The following is a 23,486-nucleotide window of genomic DNA, read 5'->3' as shown; positions in this document are numbered from 1 at the left end:
CACAGTGCTGAAGCACACATAACGTGGACCGCATTGTTTTCAGAATAGAGTGGGCGAAAGGATTGGCTATCTGGAACTTTTTCAAACTGTCTCAGCCTACAAACTCGAAGGCTACTGTCAGTACCTGCACAGTAAATGTTCCGAGGGGCGGTGGCAGAACGTCGTTATAACACGACCAACTTAATCAAGCACCTGCAGAGATTTCACACCAGGGAGCACGCTGACTTCATTCAACTGAATAAACAAAAAGGAGGCGGTATGACGCAGCTAACTTTGAAGGAGATGAAGGAGAGAGGTGAAAAATTAAAACCTAATAGTGTGCATGCAACAAAAATCACGGAGAGGATGTCTTGTGCCACTTTTAAGATAAGATAAGATATACCTTTATTAGTCCCACAGTGGGGAAATTTCAGGTATTACAGCAGCAAAAGTGGATAGCAAACATAGAGGGCATCAGTAAAGGGAGATTAAATATTAAATATCAACCAAACAATATAAACAATTTAAAGTTTAACTACACACTGCCTGAAGCTGGCTGTCAACGAGGGACTTCTATCACAGTGCTGAGTGATGCCGTTGCAAGTGGGAGAGAGACTGTTGCACACTTTATATTCCTTTTATATTCCTAATTTCACTAACTGAACCAGTTACACTTTTTTTACATGTTGTTTGGCCAAGCTAGAGAAGCTATTGCTTTAAGGTCACTTTCACACCAGAGCGGTTTGGTCCACTTTAAACGGACCGGAGTTAGTTTCTTCGGATAGTCCGCTTCGTTTGGGCAGGTGTGAACGCTCATCCGAACTCTGGTCCGCCTGAAAACGTGGGTCTCGTATCATGTATTCTGTGCTAAAATACAACATATCTCATCTGTATTTATAATATAGCTTGATTCTCTATTTACAGCTCATTAGTCCTTACGTGAATGTTTACTGTTGCTATGGCAACAAGTGACCGCTGACATTAGCAGTTGCTAGCTAGCTTAGCTCAATTGTCTGAACAACAATAACCCATAAATTCACAATTTGGCATATTTAAACAAAATCAAATCACAGCTACCAACAGTCACAGTCCTCCAACTCTGAGCTCGTATGTTGTCACGTCAGATTGTCAAAGTTAGAAAAATAACAGAATCGATCCCTGACAAGCTACAATAGCATTATAGGAAAGTTGCGTTCACTGTCGTTTTTTCGAGCCGGGAGGGGGAGATTTCCCCTCCTACTTTGTCCAACCGACGAGCGCCCCTTCCATCCATGTGATGCTGCTCAGAAAGTTCGGTGCGCTTTAGAAATCACAGCGTGCAAGCAGAACCGAAACTAGTGATAAATGCAACAATGTTGCAACTTTCAGCTCCCCAATCGAACCGAGTCCGCTTGGTCAGGTGTGAAAACGACCTAAGATTGTTGTGCTGGTGCATAGTTATTAAATAAATAACTCAGTACATTTATATCTGTTTGTTTTTAAAAAAAAAAAAAAAAAAAAAAAAAGCAGAAAAGAAATGCTTAAGTCAAGTCTGATGCATAAATGAATGACAATGAACATACCATTTGTTAGGTAATTCAGCGCTGGTTTTCTGGATAGTATTGGTATGGGCTGATTGCTAAACCTTAGATATCGGTATCGGAGGTGAAACCTCATCAGAGAGGTTTTGGTGCTAAGGGAGATGTTGGTAATCAAGGGGGATTTATCGATCCTAATTCTAACCCTAAGGGGTCCAATGCCCCTCAAGCCACAGCCTGATAATTAGAATTTTTAGAAGAATGCTTACTTAACAAGCAGGAATGAACTCCTTCATCCTTTGGGTTGAGGTAAGAAAGCTGGGCAGCTATGACACAGTTAATGGTTACAGTTCCTCCACTGATGTGCAGCGGCTGTGGCTCAGGAGGTAGAGCTGTCGTCCACCAATCAGGAGGTCGGTGGTTTGACCCCTGGCCTTGGCAGTCCACATGCTGAATTATCCTTGAGCAAGATAGTGAACCCCAAAACTGCACCATTGGTGTGTGAATTCATATTGGGTGGGTCTCCGTTAGCAGCAGAGCCAACCGAAGTCAACGTAAAGAGCGCAACAATGCCCCTATTTTCTTTTATTTATTTTATTTTATTTAGCTTCCCAGCCCCAGTTACAAGCTTAACAGGGTAGTGTAAGACGCTGGAATGACCTGGACTTTTAAAGCTAACTTTTCCAGGCCTTAAAAAAAAAAAAAAGAAAGAAGGAAAAACTGTACTGAGCAGGAATATATGGGAGCTTTGTATGTATGTATGTATGTGTTAAAATCAGTGTATATCACAAACATCAGCAGTTTCAGTCCAGGCTATTATGGAATCTTTGTCATCCTAAAGCTGTGAACAGTTGTTTAAATTTAGACACGTCAGGCCAGACTGTGTGTGTGTGTGTGTGTGTGTGTGTGTGTGTGTGTGTGTGTGTGTGTGTGTGTGTTTGTGTGTTTGAAGGCAGCAGTGGACTGTGGGCCGACACACATGATGATCCTCGTTTCGACAGTTTGCTTTGGTGAAGTTTTATTCCGACACAAATTAGTATAAAAACTTACTCAAAGTTTAATGCGCATGTCAACAGGTTATGCCAGATGTCTGGTTTTTGTGCGTGTGTTGTGTGCGCGCGCATGCGTGCATGTGCCTGTGCTTAACTTTACATTAAATAAACTCAGCGCACAAAAACAAAAATGAAGAAATTCTTGTGTTATTGGTGTGTACAGAAGGGCCATGATTGTGTGTGTGTGTGTGTGTGTGTGTGTGTGTGAGAGAGAGAGAGAAAAATCAAATGAACAATCAGACTGTTTCTTTATTAAAATCTAAAATTAATTCATTCATACATTTATTAATATGCCATACCATATGTCTGTATTATGCTCTTCAACAAAGTATTTCAGCATGAAAGCACGTGTTTTTAATGTATGACAGCGTCCTGTATCATAACTAGATCTCTGCCGTTTGGAACAAACCAAACCGTGTGAAACTCGGGTAAAAATTAGAGGAGTTGATGATTACAGTAGCTGGACATACACCTTCCTCCACAGAAATAAATGCACTGGGGACGCATGGGAGACCCATCCAAGATGGCGGCCGCGCTGAACGTCAGCTCCAATAGGAAGCGTCAGTCAATGAGGCGTCTACGTATATTATGTCTGTGATTAAATCTTGCAAACTAACGTTTAAAGGGTCTTATATTGACTGAAACTTCAGGAAAGGAACCGTTTTTTGGCGCCTTTCAGAAATGAAAATAAGGGACGACCAGGCCCGACTCCCGTGGGGTGGGGCGCCCGCAGCAGTGGTATGTTTTATTTTGTGCCACTGTTATTAGTAAAGGGGTGATCAAGAAAGCAATTAGTCATACTTAAAGCTTGAAATGCTTTATTACCAGTGAACACATTCTTTATTGTGCGACATTGTTGCATATAAAGTGCTGTTAATTAGGCCACATAAAGCCGTAATTACATGCATCCATTTAACATACAATGAGGAAAATATATAACAAAGTGCCATATGCACACAACTTAGTTATTGCACACCAATTAACCGAGTTAATGAGATAGGTCAGATGAGGTCATGCAAACAGTTAAACCACACTAATAAAAGAATTTATGTAATGATCTCTGAACACTGTATTCCTCAGAAATATAAACATTTTGACATAGATTACACAGAAAGCTCTACAAACATTTTTAATCTAGGAAATGTATATATATTTAAAAAATAAACGTTTTCTCTTAACAATATTTATTCATTAACTGTTAATCCAGTAGTATGATTTGTTCTTTAAATGGCCAGTTATATTGGCTAATACTACTGTATATTAAATAAATGATCATTCATTCGACTTTTAAAAACTCAACATCCTAAACAATCAATCAAACCACAATAGTCTAATAGGCTTCAGTGTCGATTGGCTGTCACTGACTCACTTGTAGTTTTGCTTTTGTCAATGAAAATTATGACTAAATATCGTCGTCAACGAACCTTCATCACGTGACGAAAATGAGACGAGACGTAACGTAAATGCTGGTCATGTGACGATAACTATAATTAAATATATAATGCAATATTGTTGAGGAACAAAAGCGAGTCTAAATTTGGTGTACAAAATAAAAACTCTGCTAAAATGTCTCTTCATTTTTGTTGACTAAAACGAGACCAGACGAAATGTTCAAATGTTATTTCGTCTCATTTAGTCGTGTTGTTTTTATTATTTTGCAGTATTTCTGTTTCCTGTGTCTCACTTCAGGGGCTGCATCAGGTTGCACTGCGCAGTCGCAGCGACGTCACGGCATTAGTTCTCGCTCTCGCAGCATTACTGAGAAGATGCAGCTGCGGTAGGCTAGCGTTAACGACAGACAGCTGACAGAGAACGGGACCAATGGCCTGCCAGCTGGCTTTGGTTGGTAAAAAAAAAAAATGTTGTAAATTCAAATCAGAGAGTCTTCGTGAGTCTATAAGGTAACAATAAAATAATAATAAGACCACCTTCGTTGAATTGTGAAGTGGGTTTGACTAAAAGAGAATTTTGCTTTCGTCTGTACTACTAGGTACTTAAACTATGTTGACTGGGTTAAATAGAATTGCATTACTAAAAAGAGACTAAAATACAGTTTTCATTGACTAAAGTGTCATCAGTTTTTGTCGACTAAAACTAGACGAAAACAGTCAGGGATAATTCTGACTAAAGTGAGACTAAAATGCTCAGACTTTTTGTTGACTGAAACTTAACTCGACTAAAAGGAGTATGAACGTGACTAAAACTAATAAAAACTAAAATGACAGCTTGACACAAAGACTAGACTAAGACTAAAATTAAAACAGGCCGCCAAAAACAACACTACTCACACACTACTCACTACACACTGCCATGTAGTCAATCAGTGAAGACTGTGGGCGGGACATTGTTACACAGCCAAGAGTGGTGACTTCAGGTGGAGAGACGGCTGCATCAGAGCCAAAGGAGCGCATTTTAAAATACATTAATTAATTTTATCGGTTATCAGTGGAAAAAACGGCCGATGCGGATTATTGAAAAAATGCTGAATATCGGCCGTTATTATCAGCCAGGCCGATAATTGGTCGATCCCTAGTGCATATCGAGTGAATGCAAAGAGCCAGTTTTTTGAAAGGCGAGGTGTACTGTTCAGTTACTGTTCACAGAAAGCTAAAACTCCTTGTAACCTCTTTTGTCCTTATTTGCTGCAGAATGATGGAATCAAGCCTGAGCGACAAGGCTGACAAACGGGAACAGATAGACCTCGATGATGTGATGAGAGATCTCGTAGAGTTCATCACCTTACTGGACTCACAGGTAAACCTGGTAATGACAGGGTGTTTCATAATGACTCTATCAGTACTTTTGCCCAGAATAGTGGTAATGGTGTCAACATACAGGTGAATATGTGGAGAACATATCTATATTAACAACATTGTAAAGTGTTCACAAGTTTTTGAGCAACTGCTGCACATGCATGCAGCGATGAATGGGCAGAAACTGACTCCTCAGTTCATATGATGAAAGAAAGAAAGCTCCTCTGCTCCAGTATTGGGAGAGGTTATCGACTGCTTCCAGGTTGATCTGTAGTTGAAAAGACAACGGATAGCTAAAATCCAGAGTCCATCAGTGATATTTTCTACTGCTTTCTAGTTAAAGGACTGATGTACTTTTTAGTCAACTAAGTTATGTCCCAGAGGACTCTTCCGTTATACTGTGGTGAAGTATGCCAGTTAGCTTGAAAGCCAACAGTCACAATCTTTAACATGGTTCTTGGATGCCATACATTTTCTGGAAAAAGGCGAGGTAGCGAGGAAGACTGTGCAGATGACGATGAATATTAGGTTTGGCTCCTGATCAAAAATGTATCTGCAGCAGTTCCAGCCCAGTGTCACGCTACGTTGAAGCTCATATTTGGATTAGATCGATACGAAATTATCTGTATTTCTATATAACAGCATGACAAGCAGACATTACTTCAAATCTCAAAGACAGGCTCTGAATAACTGGATACACATACATAATGAAAAGCATGCATTTTGTTCTGACAGGTTAAGAAATTCAGTAGGAATTCGACTGTAATGCCAAAAACATCATCTTTCGCTTTCCTCTTGCTGTTTTTGATGAAACCCTCATGTGCTGTGCAGCAGTCCGGGATTGAGGAGAAGGGACGCCTTCAGGTCTACCTCCGTATCCGACCCTTCACCTCAGCAGAGAGCAGTAATGGAGAGTCGCAGGTAAAAAGAAAGAGACATAAAGTGCTTCATTTGCAGGCACTCAGTCACAAAGTAATACTGGTGTGCTTCGTAACTGCTTGGTTTTGTGGTTTAGAGATCTCTTTATGATATTAATTCAAAGTCCAGATTTTCAGGTGTAAAGAGTCAGACACGACTGATTTCCCGTGATAGTTTTGTTGATGCTGCTGCGGTGATTTAAACAGATGTAAACAAGAACAGAATAACTGTGAAAGACAGATCAATAATGTCGTCTTTCATATACAGGGGTGTGTTACTATCGAGCCCCCTGACACAGTTGTGCTGAAGCCTCCCAGTTTGTCCCTCTGCGCGAGGCTTCGCGCTGAGGCATCCCTTCCGCAGACTGGACAGCGCTTCCAGTTCTCTCAGGTTGGTGTTTCCCGGCTGATACCCTAACCCTTTCTCTTCTCTTCTAAGACCGGATATTTGCTCGTTGCATTTTAATAAGGGAATGCTTTTGAATCTGTTGTCCCTTTTATATGATCCATTTGTGTTTCCCTCCTTTAAAGGTATAATGTGTAAGAATTGGTGAATTGTCAAAGGTCACTCCAAAGAAATACAGGGCAGCATGTCACCAGGGTCGCCTGGGAAGGCCAGTTTGACGCCTCATTTAGCCACTGGCCGTATTGCTTCTGCACTGTTTGTTTGTCCTGTGTGGTCCTGTGGTGTCTTTCTGTCTGGTCCAGGTGTCATTATCCCATTGGTCCCTGCTGCCGCATCCAGCCTCTTTTAAGTGTGGCTTGTGTGGTTTCTGGCGTTTTGACTTGAGAACTTTGTCCCCAGATCTCTCAGTTTGGTAGTGTGGTAGTTGGTGGTGGGTTTTTGATATTCTCCAGGGTGGTAGTTTGTAACACTCTATATATTTAGCACTGTTTTGTTTTGTTTTGTCTGTGACCCTTTTTGCCTGTACATCAGATCTCTTTTTGTTAATAACAATACATTTGTGGTTTATTATTGTATCCGGTTGTGGCTTAGAGCATTTGTTGTTGATTTGGAGACAAAGTTTGCTTTTCCACTCTTTTATGTTGCATCCCTGCTCCCCTGGACTGGGGCGTAACAGCCACAATATTTTCACATCTAACATAAAGCTTTACTTCACCCAAACCAGAGTCTGTGATTGTTCTAAGTATTGATTGAAAATAGGTTTAAAAACGTTTCCTTTCTTGACATTTTCTGAATGAATTTTTTGTTTTTTTTAAGAGAATAAAAAATCATAAAGGGGCTCGTTACTTGCATTTGTCTCCCAGCTGAAACTACATGGGGCGATGCTGTCGCCTCATGAGGTACAAAGCAGCATTACAGACAGACAGGACGGATCAGACGGGCGTGCTGGTTAGCGTGCTAGCTTTGGTAGATATCTCTGCAGCACAATACCTCGATGCTTTTGACATAGCGTCGTAAGTGTTACTTCATCCAGTTGATGATTTTAATTTTTGAACCTTTTAAATTCTGTCCATGTCTTACGCATTGTTCCTTTAAAGTTTGGACCGGTTGACAGATCCCGATCTAGAAGATGGAGTGTTTCCGTTATTTTTTTAATAATATGTTTCTGCTTATTAGGTATATGGTCCTGAGACAAACCAGAGAGAGCACTTTGAAGGCACATCGAAGGAGCTGGTGAAAGACGTTTTAGAAGGAAGGAACTCTCTGATTTTCACTTACGGAGTCACCAACGCTGGGAAGACCTTCACATTCTTGGGTCTGTTGCATTCTCACACATTGAAATGTTTCTGCCGGTTAAACAAAATTGAAAACGACTTCTTGATTAAATCGCTTCAGAAATGGCACGCTGCAGTCTGCAATGTTTTTCTCAGGAGGAAGTGCATTTCAGAGGCAGGAAAGCTCCTTCTCTCCACCACCACTCAGCACCACAGATACAGATACTCATAATGTGTCCAATCAGTGCCACGTGGAGTTACATGATTTTGAGTTTCAATGCTCACATCTCAAATTATTGGTGTGTCGACTTTAGGGCTGCAACGATTAGTCGACGTTGTCGACAAAAATCGATAATAGAAATAGTCGACAATGAATTCCATTGTCGACTATTGTTGGCAGATGCGTTTTTCCAACAGAGTGAGGCATCTCACTTGATTTTAATCTCTGCCGAGAGTCGCTCATGCGTAATAGCGTCTCTGTCTCTGAGCGGTAACATACGGAAATGGCGGTGTCAACAGGTACGCGTACCAAAACTTCTAAAGTTTGGGATCATTTTAGCCTGGATACGGCGAATAAAAAGACTACTTGCAAGGTTTGCAAAGCAGATCTTGCGTATCATGGCAGTACCTCGGTGATGCAGGAACATTTAAAGAGAAAGCACGTCGGGCAGTTGAACAAAACGGAGTCTGACTCGCCTCGGTAAGATTCAAGTAACATTCAAGCCAATACGGTTTCTATCCGCTCCCAGAAGAGAGCAAGTCTCACACGAGACCATGTTGATATGCTGACTTTTCTTAGTATGAATAAACTGAACGACATAGCCTGAGCCTCATGTTGATTTTAAACCTGGTCTGTCCACCATGACAGGTTTGTGTCCAGGTTATATCACACAGTCCATGTTTACCACTTGAATATGGACAACTCTGGATGCTTATTTTCAGCCGTGTATCTACAAACGTCAGTTGTTAAAACCGTTAGATTTCAGACTGTTGAGAAAGAATTGTAAAGTTCTTTTGCAACAGACTGTGCAGTTGACCACTGAATGTACTTCACAAAATGCACATAATATTTGTTTTATTTACTGTTCTACTGCTGCTAATGAGCCTGTTCTTGGTTTACAGGGAAAAAAAAGTTTACTTGATTTTAATTTATTATTTATTATTTATTTGCCTGTCCCTAAAAACAGACAAAAAAAGACAGAGGTTTATTTATTTATGGATTTATGTCTCTACTGACTGAGCACTGTGCCTAATTGGTTTTAGACAGGACATTTTTATTTAATTTTTGTACGAATCCGCAGTATGTTCAATAAAAGATGTATTTTTCATTGTACCCATCTTTCTTGTGTTTATTATCATTTGCCACATATTTAAATCAACTTCATGCTAAATTTAAGAAAAAATTAATAATTATCCGATTAGTCGACTAATCGTTTCAATAGTCAGTGACTAGTCGACTATTAAAATAGTCGTTAGTTGCAGCCCTAGTTGACTTATTAGTGTGTCATTTGCCTTCGATAGGTGTCGTAACTGTCCTTCTGCTTTGTTGGGCCTGTTTGTACCGCACAGTGAGCTTGTGTAGCTACCTGGTTAGCCGTCAGCAGACGTCAGTGTGATGTCCGTCCTGCCTGTGCTCAGTCTTATTGTTAAAACTGATGTGTGGGCTCTTTTTAGTCGAAGCATCTGGTAGGGATGGTCCATAGCTTTTACAGAAGAAACTGAGCACAGGTTTACAAGTGGTGATTTTTCAGGCTGTGCTGAAGAGGAAGAAGCTTCATTCACAGCTTTTACATTTGAATTTTATGTAAAGCAACGTTCGATGATCATCACCATACCTGCTGCATGATCTTGGAAGCACAGGAGCAGCTGAAAACCTCTGTAGAAGCACTGAATGCAAAAAGATGCCTTTGGTACAGACCTAGTTATTTTCCATCTAACAGCGATTACTAAAATATGACGTTTTGCTTCGGAAGGCAGTTGGACTCGTTTGTGGTTCTAGACGATGTTTCGCCTCTCATCCAAAAGGCTTCTTCAGTTCTAACTGACTGGTGGGGAGTCTCAGGCATTTGTCCTCTTGCAGGTTCATCAGGATCATGCGAGTCACCGGGTCATGCTCGTCAAGGTGTTGATGGGTGAGAATGGCTGGGTCGTTGACCCGCCCGCCCATCGTGTGGCTCAGTAGGGTCGTGGTGTGAATGGCTGCCTGCCTTCGGAGGGATCTCGGGACTGCCTTGTCGGTGGCTGATAAGTGGTGTCTTAGAGTGCCTCCTCTGATCAGTGATGGTGTTTCCAGTTTGACATGGATGGCTTCTTTCACTCCTCTTTCAAACCGTCTGTCTTCCCTGGCCAAATATGTACATTATTGTCTTCAAAGGACAAAGTCCCTTGTCCTCGAGGTGCCGGTGGACAGCTGAGCATTGGCCTGAGGTGTGTTGTGCCAAGTGCTGCTGAAGCGGTGGCTTTGTTTCCCCAGTGTACAAGTCTGTGCATTCCTGGCTGCATTGCACCGCATACACTAGACTGTTCTGCCTGTGTCTCTGTGTTTTGTCCTCGAGGTGGACAGGCTTCTGCCTGAAGGTGTTACTGGACTTGACGTGAGCAGGGATTTGGCGTTTGTTGAGTTTTTCAGATACTCCTGCGTTGTAGGGATGACAGTGTTGTTCTGTTTCTGGTCCTTTCCTTCTCTTTCTGTTCTGTGTCTTTTTTTGATGAAGGTCCAGCTTGGGTAGCCACTCCAGACTATCTCTAATGGATGAAATAGTCTAAGTCCAGTTCCTCCCAGTTCCAAACTCATTAGCATTAGGTTATACTCTAGTGTCTTTCTGATCTGATTTCAGCTGATCAGTGTTATCTAAATCTTCCATCTCTGTCAGATTTGTGTCCATGTGTCTATTTTTTAATTGATTTTAATGGATTAGTTGTTCCAAGCCTAATGCTCTTTTCATTTCAGGTCCAGATGCTGATGCTGGCATCCTGCCCAGGTCTCTCCATATCATTTTCAACAGCATTGATGAAAAGGTTTTCACTGGAATGAGCATCAAACCTGACTGCTGCCGAGAGTTCACACTGCTGACCAGGGAGCAGCAGGCAAAGGAAGCATTGTTCAAGAGAAACCTCCTCAGTCAACTTAAAGAGGTGACCCGTCTGCTCAAGGCTGCCGCAGTGCTTCAGACAAGCAGGGCAGCATTTAGAGTGACAGCTGCGGTCCAGCATCAGTGGCTACACATGATTTGTTCAGGCATTACTGCAGCTTCAAGCCAAGCTGCATTCCCATAGCTTAGCTGTAGCTCATTGATTGTGATCATCTTACGAGGGTTCAGTTTGCTTTTGGAGCTCCGAACGGTCAGAAAGCTGCATACGCTCAGATGTTCTTACATTGTATGTACCTCATGCCTCTCGTAGGCCTGGAAGTTTTTCATTATCCTTCTTAAGGCCAGTGTGGTAAGAGAGGACCCTCCACCCCCCTGCCCACCTGCTGAGCCTGTTTCCACTTGCCAGTTGTTCGATCGGTTCAGACGTGTTTGGTTTCCACTCTTGTGAAGCACTTCGTGACATTGCTCCAAAACATAAATACGCTTGTGTATAATTAACCTTAAAGAATTTAAGTAAGTGTCTTTGCCTTTTTAACACCTTTCTTCTTCTCCTGGTAGAGTGAAACGAGCAACGCCAGCCTGTTGAACTTGACCAATAAGACTCTCCTCGAAGGCAAGATTTGCTCTTTTAATCTCTTTTCTCCTAATTAGTCATCGGTTGTTTTTCTGCTGTTTTTTTTTGCACTGCAGCTGCAAATCTGACACAGAAAGCATCTGTGCACTGTGATAATGTTGTAATAATAACTCTGATGGACAGCACTGCCTGGGTTTTTAAACTTTAATGCCGAGCCCCGGGGCAGGAGTGCATTTTAGAAAGTCTCATCCTGTGTTTCAATAGTAATTCCAAACCACTGCTACTAAACTACACTTTCACTGTAACTGTGTGTGTTACCACAGAGGCTTCTCATGCTGTGTCTTATATAATGTCTCTATCACAGACTCTCCTACGCTGAGGACGACTGTCGCAGCAGAGGACAAAATCAGCCTGGAGGTGGAAACGCACACAAAATTCTCCGTTTGGGTTTCTTTCTGTGAAATCTACGATGAAGACATTCATGACCTCCTGGAGGTGGTTCCCGGCGGGGCCTTGAGGAGGGCTGCACTGTCTGTCACAGGATGTTGAGGGCAACGCCTTTGTCAAAGGTTTGAGTTCGGCCTTTCTCTGAAGTTACACTTCACAGATGTTCGTGCGTGTTTGTGTTTTGACATGGTGAAGTGCTTTGGAGTGAGAATGAGCGACAGTCCTGGTATGTTTCATGTGAATGAGCTGCACTTTCCCCGCGCTCTGTATTTATGGGTGTACTTTGCTTCCTTGTCCTCATGAACCCCGTCCATTTTCTGAGAAGACATTAGTGTGGGACATTTCCGAGGGGATGTTGATAAACGAGCAGCCACGTTGCTCAACATATTATATTTTGATATTGATATGTCAGGAGTTCTTTAACTCACTCAAGCAGTCAGTTTGTATGAATATCCTGTTTTTGTGCATTTGTGTGTAGATCTGCGTTGGGTTCAGGTAAACAGTGCAGAGGAGGCCTACATGGTGATGAAGCTGGGCAAGAAGAACCAGAGCTTCTCCTCCACCCGGCTCAACCAGCTCTCCAGCAGGAGGTGAGGACAAGAGCCAGGAGCCTTTCCATATGTTTTCATTCAGACAGCAGTTTTACACTCAGTGGAAGAGTCAAATAATCATGAACTCCTCCATCATGAACGTTTCCCAGCTTTGTTCTTTCTGCTCCGTTTGTGAGCAAGTTTCATGAACAGGGACGTCAGTAACATGTTCAAAAGGCATGTTTTCTCTCTGAATAGTGTGTTTATTCCATCTTAATACAAAGTTGCTGAATCTATCTTCAACTTTCTGTCTCTTTCTGCAGTCACAGTATTTTCTCCGTTCACATACTGAGGATCGAGGATGCTGGGAGCCCGAGGGTCCACACAGTCAGCGAGTGAGTGAAACCTGACTTTTAAACGGCATATAAGAACGTGGTTTTAGGTTGGATTGTGCAGAAGGACTGCATACACCACCCCTGGTTTTAAGTTTGTAACATTTCGTTTGTGAAACAAGGCAGCATTGACAAAGTTTGTGTCAGTGCAAAATAAAATGCTGTCAAAATGTTGTCAAGTTTGAATGTTGAGCATCTGCTTTTTGCCTGCGAGTCATCTTTATGTGGATAAACGTTGTCATCAGGTTGAGTCTGTGTGACCTGGCTGGCTCAGAGCGATGCGCCAACACCCAGAATAAAGGAGAGCGCCTGAAAGAAGCCGGAAACACGGACACATCACTGCTCATCCTGGGAAAATGCATCAGTGCACTGAGACGCACTCAGCAGACCAAGTGAGATCTTTACCTGTCCTCACTGTTTTTGGACGTCACAGGAAAGACTTTCTTTTTATCGCTCCTCTGTCTCACTGCTTTGGTCTTCAGTGTGGATGCATTATAGCTCTGCTCAGCCTCCACTGGCAGCTGAGGTGACAGATGTTTTCCTCTGGAGACCAGAACTGAAAGCAAAGTGAATGTTGGACCTATGTCCATCAAGAAGACACAAAGCCAGTAGGATGACAGTTGCTGACATGTTTGTAGAAACAACTTAATAAGCTGCTGCTACCAGTGTCTCCTGGCTTCACTGTTGTTTTTGTACCCTCTGGTGGCCAGAATGGATTACTGCAGCTTTAACTCATTCAAAGAAATTCTATCAGGTTTGCAGCACTATAAACGCAACATCAGTACTGAGCTGCTCGTTCATCTGCTTCCTCGCTCAGGCAGCTGCGGCATGTTCCCTTCAGGGAAAGCAAGCTGACCCACTGCCCGCAGGGCTTTTTCTGTGAACAAGGTAAAGCCTGCATGATCGTCAACATCAACCAGTGCGCCTCCGCGTACGACGACACTCTCAACGTCCTCAAATTCTCTGCTGTGGCGCACAAGGTGTGTACGCATTTTCACTTTCTTACTCCTTATTTCTCGCTGTGCTTTTCTCTCTGGGTTTCCATCTTCTTCCTTTCAGCTGCAGACCTTGTCACACGCACACACACACACATACATTTGGAGTTCATGAGGACACTCATTGGCAATGCATTCCCGAGCCCCAAACCTAATTCTGACTTAACCCTGAACCCTTACGCACTTTCCAGGTCAAACGTTTAACAGCAGTACAGACACCCTACATGTCATTCTTTTAGCCTGAAATTATCACCAGACAAGTCTTTACTGTGTTGTTAATAAAACCATTTGTCCAGGAGGATGAGGACGAGGAAGAAAAGACCCTGATGGAGGACATGATGTATCAGACCGACATTGAAGAAAGTCAAATTGTCATCGCCAAAGCAGCGCACCAGGTCAGTGCCTTCCTTTTTTTTCCTTTTTTTTCAAACAGTGAAAATGAGCACAAAGGGAGGTAAGAATACGTTTGGTTTCAGAGCGATTGAAACGTGGTGTCACGAAGGCTCAATGTTTCTAGAAATGAGACGCGTGCTAAAGAATCAAATGAGTCTCCGTATTAACGAACGCTTCAAAAACATTCACAAATGTGCTTCATGATTTATGTGGAAACGGCTCTCCACAAAAGTACTTCACTGTGCAAAGAAAACTTTTTGTTTTATTCCTCACCGGCCACTTTAATAGGGACAACTGCTCTACTGCTCCTTAACGCAAACATCAGATCAGCCAATCATGTGACAGCATCTGTGAACACATTGAACCTTGCAGCAGCAGAAGACCACACACGGTGCCACTTCCTGTCGGCTATGAACCGCAAACTGACATTTGCACCAAAATGACCCAAGTTTGGACAAACTAGCTTGACTTGATAAAGTTGTGATTTCTGCTGAGGCATTCAAGAGGTCGGTCAGAATTTGACATAAACAACTCAATAACATGGATCCATCCTGCCTTGTGTCTCCGGGTCAAGCTGGTCACTGTGCTCCAGAGTCACCGGGTCAATCCAGTCGAGCACCTTTGGGATCATGGATGTGTAGAAATGTGTAAATCTGCAGCAACAGCTCGCTGTCGTGTTAGTCTCTGATGTGTTGAATCCATACCATGAAGCATGAAGGCAGTTATGAGGATAAAAGGGGTTCCTAATAAAGTGGCCCACGAGTGTGTAAAACATACCTTTTTCAAACTTTCCCTTGTGTGTTCCTCAGAGGCAGCTGGAACAGCTGAAGAAGGAGCGAGCAGAGAGCCTCATGGAGGAGCGAGTCCGAGAGGAAGTCAGCAGACAGTTCTCAGTGTTGTTCTCTAGGATGCAGAATGACTTAAAGTGAGACTTTTTTGTTTGCGTGTGTTTGTATGCGTCGAGGAAAGTTTGGAGTCTGATCTTCAAGTCATACAGATGTGTGTGTGTGTTTGTGTCAGTGAACGCATCATGCGGGAGATGGAGATATTAGAGGAGCAAGCAGAAAGGAGGCTGGAGATCTTCAAGAAGCTCATTGACCTCAGGGCCGCTGCTGGACTCGGTCCAGACACACAAGCCATGGTAACACCACCTCTTTTCCTTGGATCATGAAGAAAAAGGTGTTCTGTGGACTGAATGGCTGTTTAAATGTTATGAATGCAGATTTTTGATGACCTGGAAAGGCTGATGACCTCTCACCTCTCTTTGACCTGTCTCTGACCTCTCTTTGACCTGTCTCTGACCTCTCTTTGACCTGTCTCTCACCTCTCTTTGACCTGTCTTTGACCTCTCTTTGACCTGTCTCTGACCTCTCTTTGACCTGTCTCTCACCTCTCTTTGACCTGTCTCTCACCTCTCTTTGACCTGTCTTTGACCTCTCTTTGACCTGTCTCTGACCTCTCTTTGACCTGTCTCTCACCTCTCTTTGACCTGTCTCTGACCTGTCTCTGACCTCTCTTTGACCTGTCTCTGACCTCTCTCTGACCTGTCTCTGACCTGTCTCTCACCTCTCTTTGACCTGTCTTTGACCTCTCTTTGACCTGTCTCTCACCTCTCTTTGACCTGTCTCTCACCTCTCTTTGACCTGTCTTTGACCTCTCTTTGACCTGTCTCTCGCCTCTCTTTGACCTGTCTCTGACCTGTCTCTGACCTCTCTTTGACCTGTCTCTGACCTCTCTCTGACCTGTCTCTGACCTGTCTCTCAACTCTCTTTGACCTGTCTCTGACCTCTCTCTGACCTGTCTCTGACCTCTCTTTGACCTGTCTCTGACCTCTCTCTGACCTGTCTCTGACCTCTCTTTGACCTGTCTCTGACCTCTCTCTGACCTGTCTCTGACCTGTCTCTCACCTCTCTTTGACCTGTCTCTGACCTCTCTCTGACCTGTCTCTCACCTCTCTTTGACCTGTCTCTGACCTCTCTCTGACCTGTCTCTCACCTCTCTTTGACCTGTCTCTGACCTCTCTCTGACCTGTCTCTGACCTGTCTCTCACCTCTCTTTGATCTGTCTCTGACCTCTCTCTGACCTGTCGCTGACCTCTCTCTGACCTGCTTCTGCTGCAGCCTGCTGTTGAAATAATAATGATTCCTGCTGGAGCCACTTTATTCGCTGTGAGAGCAAAATGAATTACAAGGTTTCGACGGGCTGTTTGATCTTTTTGACGTCCTGTTGTAATTAACCGCAGGTATCGTGTTTGAGGATACTCTGACAGGTGTGGCTCAAACCTGAATGCTCTGACTGCTAATGCTTTACTGCTTTACTAATTTTTCTGATGTTTGCTTGCCGCTACAGGACCAATCTCTGGACTCCCACTCCTCTGCTTCGGCAGGCACGGGGATGGCCGCCGAGGCTGCTCATGAATGTCTATGCTCGGGCCGAGCAGGAGCTCGGGGAGACAGAGGAGACGCTGTGGAGGAGCCGGAGGGGAAGGTGCTGCTTAATGAGCCCCAGCAGAAAGTCCAGGAGCAGATGGCTCACAGACACAATGGTAAATCTGAATCCTCCATTAATGTGTCAGAAAGGCAAATGAAAGAGGAAAGTACAAACTGAGCGGCTCTGCTTTCAGTTACAGTTTGTGGATTTTAGAGGACTGATGCACATTTAGAAATACTCCCAACATCCAAAGGCAGAAGTTCAGGCCTCTGTGGTGTTTTCTGAGGCCCAGCACACACAAGCTGACATGTCCATTTTCAGTGTTTGAGAGCAACACAAATGGAATCACCACATCAGCCTCAAAGCCCTCATTGGATAAAGACAGAACTTTTTCGCATGGCTAGGTGTCAGTAATGCTGTGGTGGTGGTGGTGGTGGGGGGGGGGCAGGTTATTTTTTCATTTGGCTGATTGATTATTCACTTTCCCATGTCTTGGCCCTTTGCGGATACACTTCCCACCGTATGTGCCCAAAAGGAGAATAACGGTGCATGTGGAAACATCCCTCTGTATGGAACTGCGTTTGCGCACCATGTTCCCCTCCAGGTTCCCTAAAAATAAATCCTTCCTAGAGAGGAAACGACAGCTGTGCAGTATGAGATGGGCTTTTTCAGAGTTCATCTTTCACACATTCGGTGCAGAAAATGTCACCATGAAAGCTTTTCCTCAGCCCCTATCAATCCAGCAGAAAGGGAGAGTCATTACTCGGGATAGAACACACCCGTTATACAGTCAATACCAAAAAACAAACAAACAAAAAAAAAAAACAGCATTACATTCGATGCACAGAACTGAGATGTGGACTGTTTATTCAGCAGACCTATACTTATAGGGACAAATGATCTTGAGGCCCTGGCCTGCAGCCTTGGTACAGTTTACCGTCGTCCTGATGGTAAAAGATGGAGCTGTGACTGGCATAATCTTTCTGGGTCTTATATGTATTGTGTATACTGTCCTGTTATATGTAGTGTGTATATGTGTTGTGTTTTTCTGTATCCTGATGGCTGCATTGCACAAAATGAATTTCCGTAAGGACAAATAAACCATCTACCATCCATGCACCAAGTGCTTCATCAAAAATGTATGTGAAATGAGATGGAGAATAAAACCTATTTGATAATAATAATAATAAAAATAAGATAGAAAATTAGGATGGAATAAGAACCGTCAAACTGTTTTCGTCTTCAGTAATTTGAGACGTGCAGGCGAGAACTCGTGTTCGCACTCTGGCTATCAGCACCTCTGAAGCAAACGAGCAAAACAGTCCCCCAGTTTCCCGACAGACACAGATTCACTCCTGGTCTTGATTAGGTGAAATAAGCCAGTTTTAGCCTCCCCCAGATTATTTTGCCATGGGTTTAACCTCACTGTGGGCATCATCTGTGTCAGGCGCAGCCTTCACAGCCTTAAAGGAAGCACAGCAGTGCAGAAGAACAAGGCAAAGCACAAAAGTTTCAGGCCTGCGACTGAAAGGCTCAATTAAAGACATAAGTTTTATTCAGCAAGCTGCTTCCCTGCTGTCTATCAGTACTTTGCTCCAAAGCTTTGGCACATAATTGACAAAGGCTGCATCCCTAATTTTCTTTCAGCTGTTGCTGGAAACCGTCAGTATACCACCGGCGCTGATCCTAAAGGCATATCGTGAACAAGGGATTTAGCAATGTAGCTTGTTCCTAGCCCATTCAGGGTTTTGTGTACAAGGAGCAGGACCTTAAAATCAGTTCTAAATGTTACAGGAAGCCACTGCAGAGCACCTACAACTGGACTAATGTGCTCACTTTAGAATGAGCTGAAGTCTTGGGAGTCTATAGCTGCAGCAGCATTTGACTCCGCACACATGTACAGTTGTGTGTCATCTGCATAACGAGGATGTATGTTCGAACCAGTTCAAGACACATTCAGACAGATCAACCAACTGTTCAAGGCAATTGATCAAGACGGCCTGGTCAGTTGTGTCAAATGCTGTAATGTGGTTACATCTCATTCACAGAAAGCAGCCTTTATGTTTACAACAAGATTATTAAATCATCATCGATAGAAAAGAAATGTGACCAAATCATGCAGCTGCACTAACGTCCTGAACATAGTTCAGTGTGCTAACATCAGTCAGTGGAGCGACTGTGCAACTTAAGCTCTTTGGCCTTTAAATAAACAAGATGTAAAGCATATTTTCAAACTATTACTGTTCCAAATTGTGTAAAAGATTGCCTTTAATGTCCCTCTCTGGACAATGCTGCAGGTCTGGCCTCCTGTATTGGGGTCAGGTCTGCCAGGGTCATCGGCCACCTGCTAGAAGTCTGGAAACATCAGCTGACGGACTCTGAGTGGTTTTTAGCTGCTGCACATGGGGCAGGGCTGAAAGCAGCTGATGACTCTGATCCCTTCCCCCATGTAAAAATGACTCCTGATGATGATTTCATGTTGAAGGTAAACAGTGAGTACACACTGAGGACCACAGCAGGTAAAAGTATGTACTGTTTACTGGTTAAAGCGCTGAACCAGCGTAAACTGGCGGGTCGAGTGGACACTCCATGGAGAGCTCGGCTGGCCCTCACGCAGGCTCAGAGGCCTGAGTGGAGAGAACTGTATAAAGCTCCTTTAACCGGGAGGGTGGGAGATCGACAGTGGAGGCTTCTGCACGCTGTGCTTCCTGTGAACGCCTTCATGTCAGTCATCAATCCAGATGTTGGGCCTGACCGTCCTTTCTGTGCTCAGAGAGAGACTGTTTTTCACTGTTTTTTAGAGTGTGCTCGTCTCTCTGCTCTGTTCCACCTGCTGAGCGTGTGTTTTACCATGTTTCATGAAGTTTTCTCAAACCAAACATTCATTCTGTGTCACAGGTACAACAAGAAGAACAAACCCAAAGGTCAGCTGTTAAACTTCCTGATAGGTCAGGCCAAGATGGCCATTTACATCAGCAGGAGGAGCAGAGCGGAGAGTTCTGTGGACTCAGGCTGATCTTCTGTCGGATGTTGAAAACCCGACTGAGGACGGATTTTAATTTCTACAGTCTGACACAAAACCTGGATGAGTTTGAAGACAGGTGGTGTGTGAATGATGTGCTGTGTTCAGTGGAGGAGAAGAAGCTGCTCTTTAAAAAAAAAGTAAAGAGGAAGAACCGGCGTCTGCTTCGTTTGGGCCGAGTCCTCGCAGCAGACACGCTGGTCCATGGGTCCATGCAGAGGACGACAGCTGATGTCCACGCTGACGTTAAATGACGTCTGCAGTTACGCTTTGACCTTTCCTCTGATTCAGCCATCAGGTCCAACCTTGAACGACCAGTGTGCAGCACATGTTCACGCTCCCCAGAGGATGAAACCTTTTCATTTGTGAGCTGTCCTTTAGCGCCACCTCCAGGACAAAATGTTAACTTTGTGCACAAAGAGTAACCATTGAAAGTGTGCTGGAGCACAAGCACTGATGGCAAAGCGATACGGAACGACCACACCAAGTTCACAAAGGCTCCACTCGTCGTCAGGAAACACACGGACCCTGTTCTACAAGACCCTGACTCCGCTTTGGACTCAGAGTTGAGGGGGAACATTGTCTGTCGGGCTGCCGACCTGGGTGGCAAGAGAACAGGAGAACCAATGAGCGGCGTCGGTGACAGACCCTGAACGTAGCTCACAAAGATCACGGCTGATCCTCGGCAGCCTCCGTGGGCTGAACGTGCACGTCTGCCTTCAGGGCGAAGGTCTGGACGCAGACTCAAAGAGGCGCCGCGTCCTTCGTCTCACGCGGCATCCGGCCGCTTCGTCGGTGGTCTGAACGCGGCACCGTCTTTCATTTGCACTTGATGTTCTTCATCAGCTTTCAAACCTGTTTTTCACACTTCTTCTGCTCTGTAAGCGCAAACTTAAGAAGCGCTTCTTAGAGCTGAATGCAGAGTTCTCAACTCGTCTGTTGTTGTGCAGGCGAAGCAGGTGATCGACATGTGGCTTCGTTTCTGCACCGTGTGAGCCGTTAGTGTGGACACCAGGCTTTCAGAGTGATGGAGTCCTGCAGAGGCATCACAACATACACACCGCCAACATGTGACTGCGGCTCCAAAACCAGCAAATCAACCAAAATTTGGCCATTCAAGCCAAAATCTTGGGTGGCACGATGGAACAAGTGGTAACACTGTCGCCTCACAGCTAGAAGGTCCCGGTTCGAAGCCCGCTGTGGGCGCTGGTGGTGTGTCCTCCACATGTCTTCAGTGCCTGCTGCTCGAGGAAAAAGGCCTTTCTGTGTGGAGTTTGCATGTTCTCCCTGTGCTCACCTGGGGTATCCTCCATAACCCCCCCCCACTAAAAACAAGCAGGAAGATCACCACCTGACCAGTGGTGACCAATGGGAACTGGGTCCCCGGGCGCCGCTGTCATTTCACAAAGAGCGTGGCGTGTGCATGTAATGTGTGGTGCATGTACATGTGATGCTGTGGTCAATAAAAGCACCTTCTTCTTCTTCTCCTTCTAAAAACAAGGCGAGAGGCCGGAAAAGGACTTTTTTTTTTTTTTTTTTACTTTAATTTTCAGAAAATAGCAAATGTACAGTCACAAATCAGAATACAAATGCTACAAAACAAAATTGAAAAGAAAAAAAAAGGAAAAGGAGACAATACAGCAAAAACTTGTGGGAGGTCCTGATGGTTGTAGAAGGGAGTGCATTTCCAGTAGATGAATTACATTAAAAACGTCGACACAAAATGTGAGCCAATGTCCTTATATTTTCTCCAGGTAAAGTGTCCAATTGTGCCATCTCTTCGTGAACAGATCTTCCTTCAAACGTAAAACATGAGTCAGTCTTTCCATTGTCCATAATTCCTGTATGACATCAAACCACTGGCTTCGTGTAGGTGGCTCAGATTTATACCAGCTTCTCGTTATGGCTTTCTTAGCTGCTGTAAGAAGTATCTTAGCTAAGTATTGATCCCTCTTAAGTATTACAGGTGTAATGTGGCCCAAGTACAAGACAGTGCATGACAACGGAATCTTATATCCAAGCACATTAATCAGGACTGAATGAACACACTCCCAAAACTTTTTCAGTTTTTTACAACCCCAAAAAATGTGTGTGTGGTGTGAGTCCAAGCAACCACGTTGTCTCCAACAAGCCTGGTGTGCTGAGGATGTTCTACTCTGGATTTTAGGTGTTATAAAAAAACGCACCAAGTTTTTCCAGTTAAACACCCTCCACTGATGTGAGCTTGTGGAGGTTTGCTGGGTCTCACACATGCCATACCATTCTTCGGAAGAAATTTCCATATTTAATTCACTTTCCCATTTTGATTTCACGTACAATGTTGAATTGCCTTAAATCTGGAAATTATTTTGATACAATTATTATTTGGTCCATATGCATCCATTAGAATTTTTACAACTGGATTTATTTTATGTGATCTTTCTGTCTTTATTTCCTTATTATAATAATCTCTAAACTGTATATACCTAAATAAATTAAATAATAATAAATCTAATAAATTTAAACTCAGTGTCGTAGGATATCCATCTAAGAACTTTCTGTTCTTTCCTTAATTTGAATTGTTTAACAAAGTTAAACCAAAACTCTAACACACCAGAGGATCTTATTTTTGACAACCAGTGGAGTTTCTTTTTCACCCAAAACAGATTGCATCTGAAAACCTTCTACATATGTCTCAATTTCTTTCCATCTAGCAAAATAATTGTCATTACACCAAAGAAAGAGGGGTCGAAATTGAGCTGCATTAAAATAGTCCTTAAAATTTGGGAGTGCCATTCCTCCCTTATACTTAGCTAACTGAAGCGTTGTGTATCTGACTCTAGGTTGTTTCCCACCCCAGATAAACCTAGAAATAAGTTTGTCCCAGGATGAAAACTGTTGTTGAGGGACCTCTACTGGCAAAGCTTGGAACAGATATAACATTCTTGGTAAAATATTCATCTTAATCGCATTAATCTTATTACCAAAATCCAATGGGTAGGTAGACCAACTCTCAATATCTTTTTTAATATTTTGAATTAGTGGGTTGTAATTCACCTCATACAGTTTGTTCAGATTTTTAACAACAATCACCCCTAAATATCTTATTGATTCCATGTCCCATTTTAAGTCATATTTACTTTTGATTTCCTCTGTGGGTATATAATTAAATGATAGAAGTTGTGTCTTTACAATGTTAAGTTTGTAACCAGCGAAATGATTAAAATCTTCTAGGATTCCCATCAGTATGGGAAGCGAGGCCTCGGGGTCTGCTAAATGGACCAAGATATCATCCGCAAATAAACGAATTAAATGATCTTTATGCCCAATTTTAATGCCTTGTATTTTTTCATGTTGGCGGGTTGCTTGAGCCAGGGGTTCAATATAAAAAGCAAATAATGTGGGACTAAGACAGCAACCTTGCCTAGTTCCGCTTTCTAACGTGAATGAAGATAATGACCCATTAATTTTTATTCTGGCTGTTGGTTGTTGATAAAGTGTCCTAATGTACTTAACCGATTGCTCATTAAAGCCAAATCTATTTAAAGTTTGATAAAGAAAATTCCAGTTGACCATATGAAAAGCCTTTTCGGCGTCAAGGCTTAGTAATACAGCAACTTTATTCTCCTTTTGTATTCTGTCTATCAGATGGAGCGTCCTTCTAATATTATCACGTGTCTGTCGATTTTTAACAAATCCTGTTTGGTCTTCATCAATTAACTCTGGGAGTAGAT

At 43.2% G+C, this 23,486-nt stretch overlaps 1 pseudogene; it reads left to right on the top strand.

Annotated features, from left to right (window-relative positions):
* Nucleotides 1-5,197: 5,197 nt before the first annotated feature.
* On the top strand, nucleotides 5,198-19,767 carry LOC139328089 (kinesin-like protein KIF20B; annotated as a pseudogene).
* The last annotated feature ends 3,719 nt before the right edge of the window (nucleotides 19,768-23,486 follow it).

This window comes from Chaetodon trifascialis, assembly GCF_039877785.1.
Source record: "Chaetodon trifascialis isolate fChaTrf1 chromosome 24 unlocalized genomic scaffold, fChaTrf1.hap1 SUPER_24_unloc_1, whole genome shotgun sequence".
Classification (NCBI taxonomy): Eukaryota; Metazoa; Chordata; class Actinopteri; order Chaetodontiformes; family Chaetodontidae; genus Chaetodon; species Chaetodon trifascialis.
This window is presented reverse-complemented; position numbering and strand designations above follow the sequence as displayed.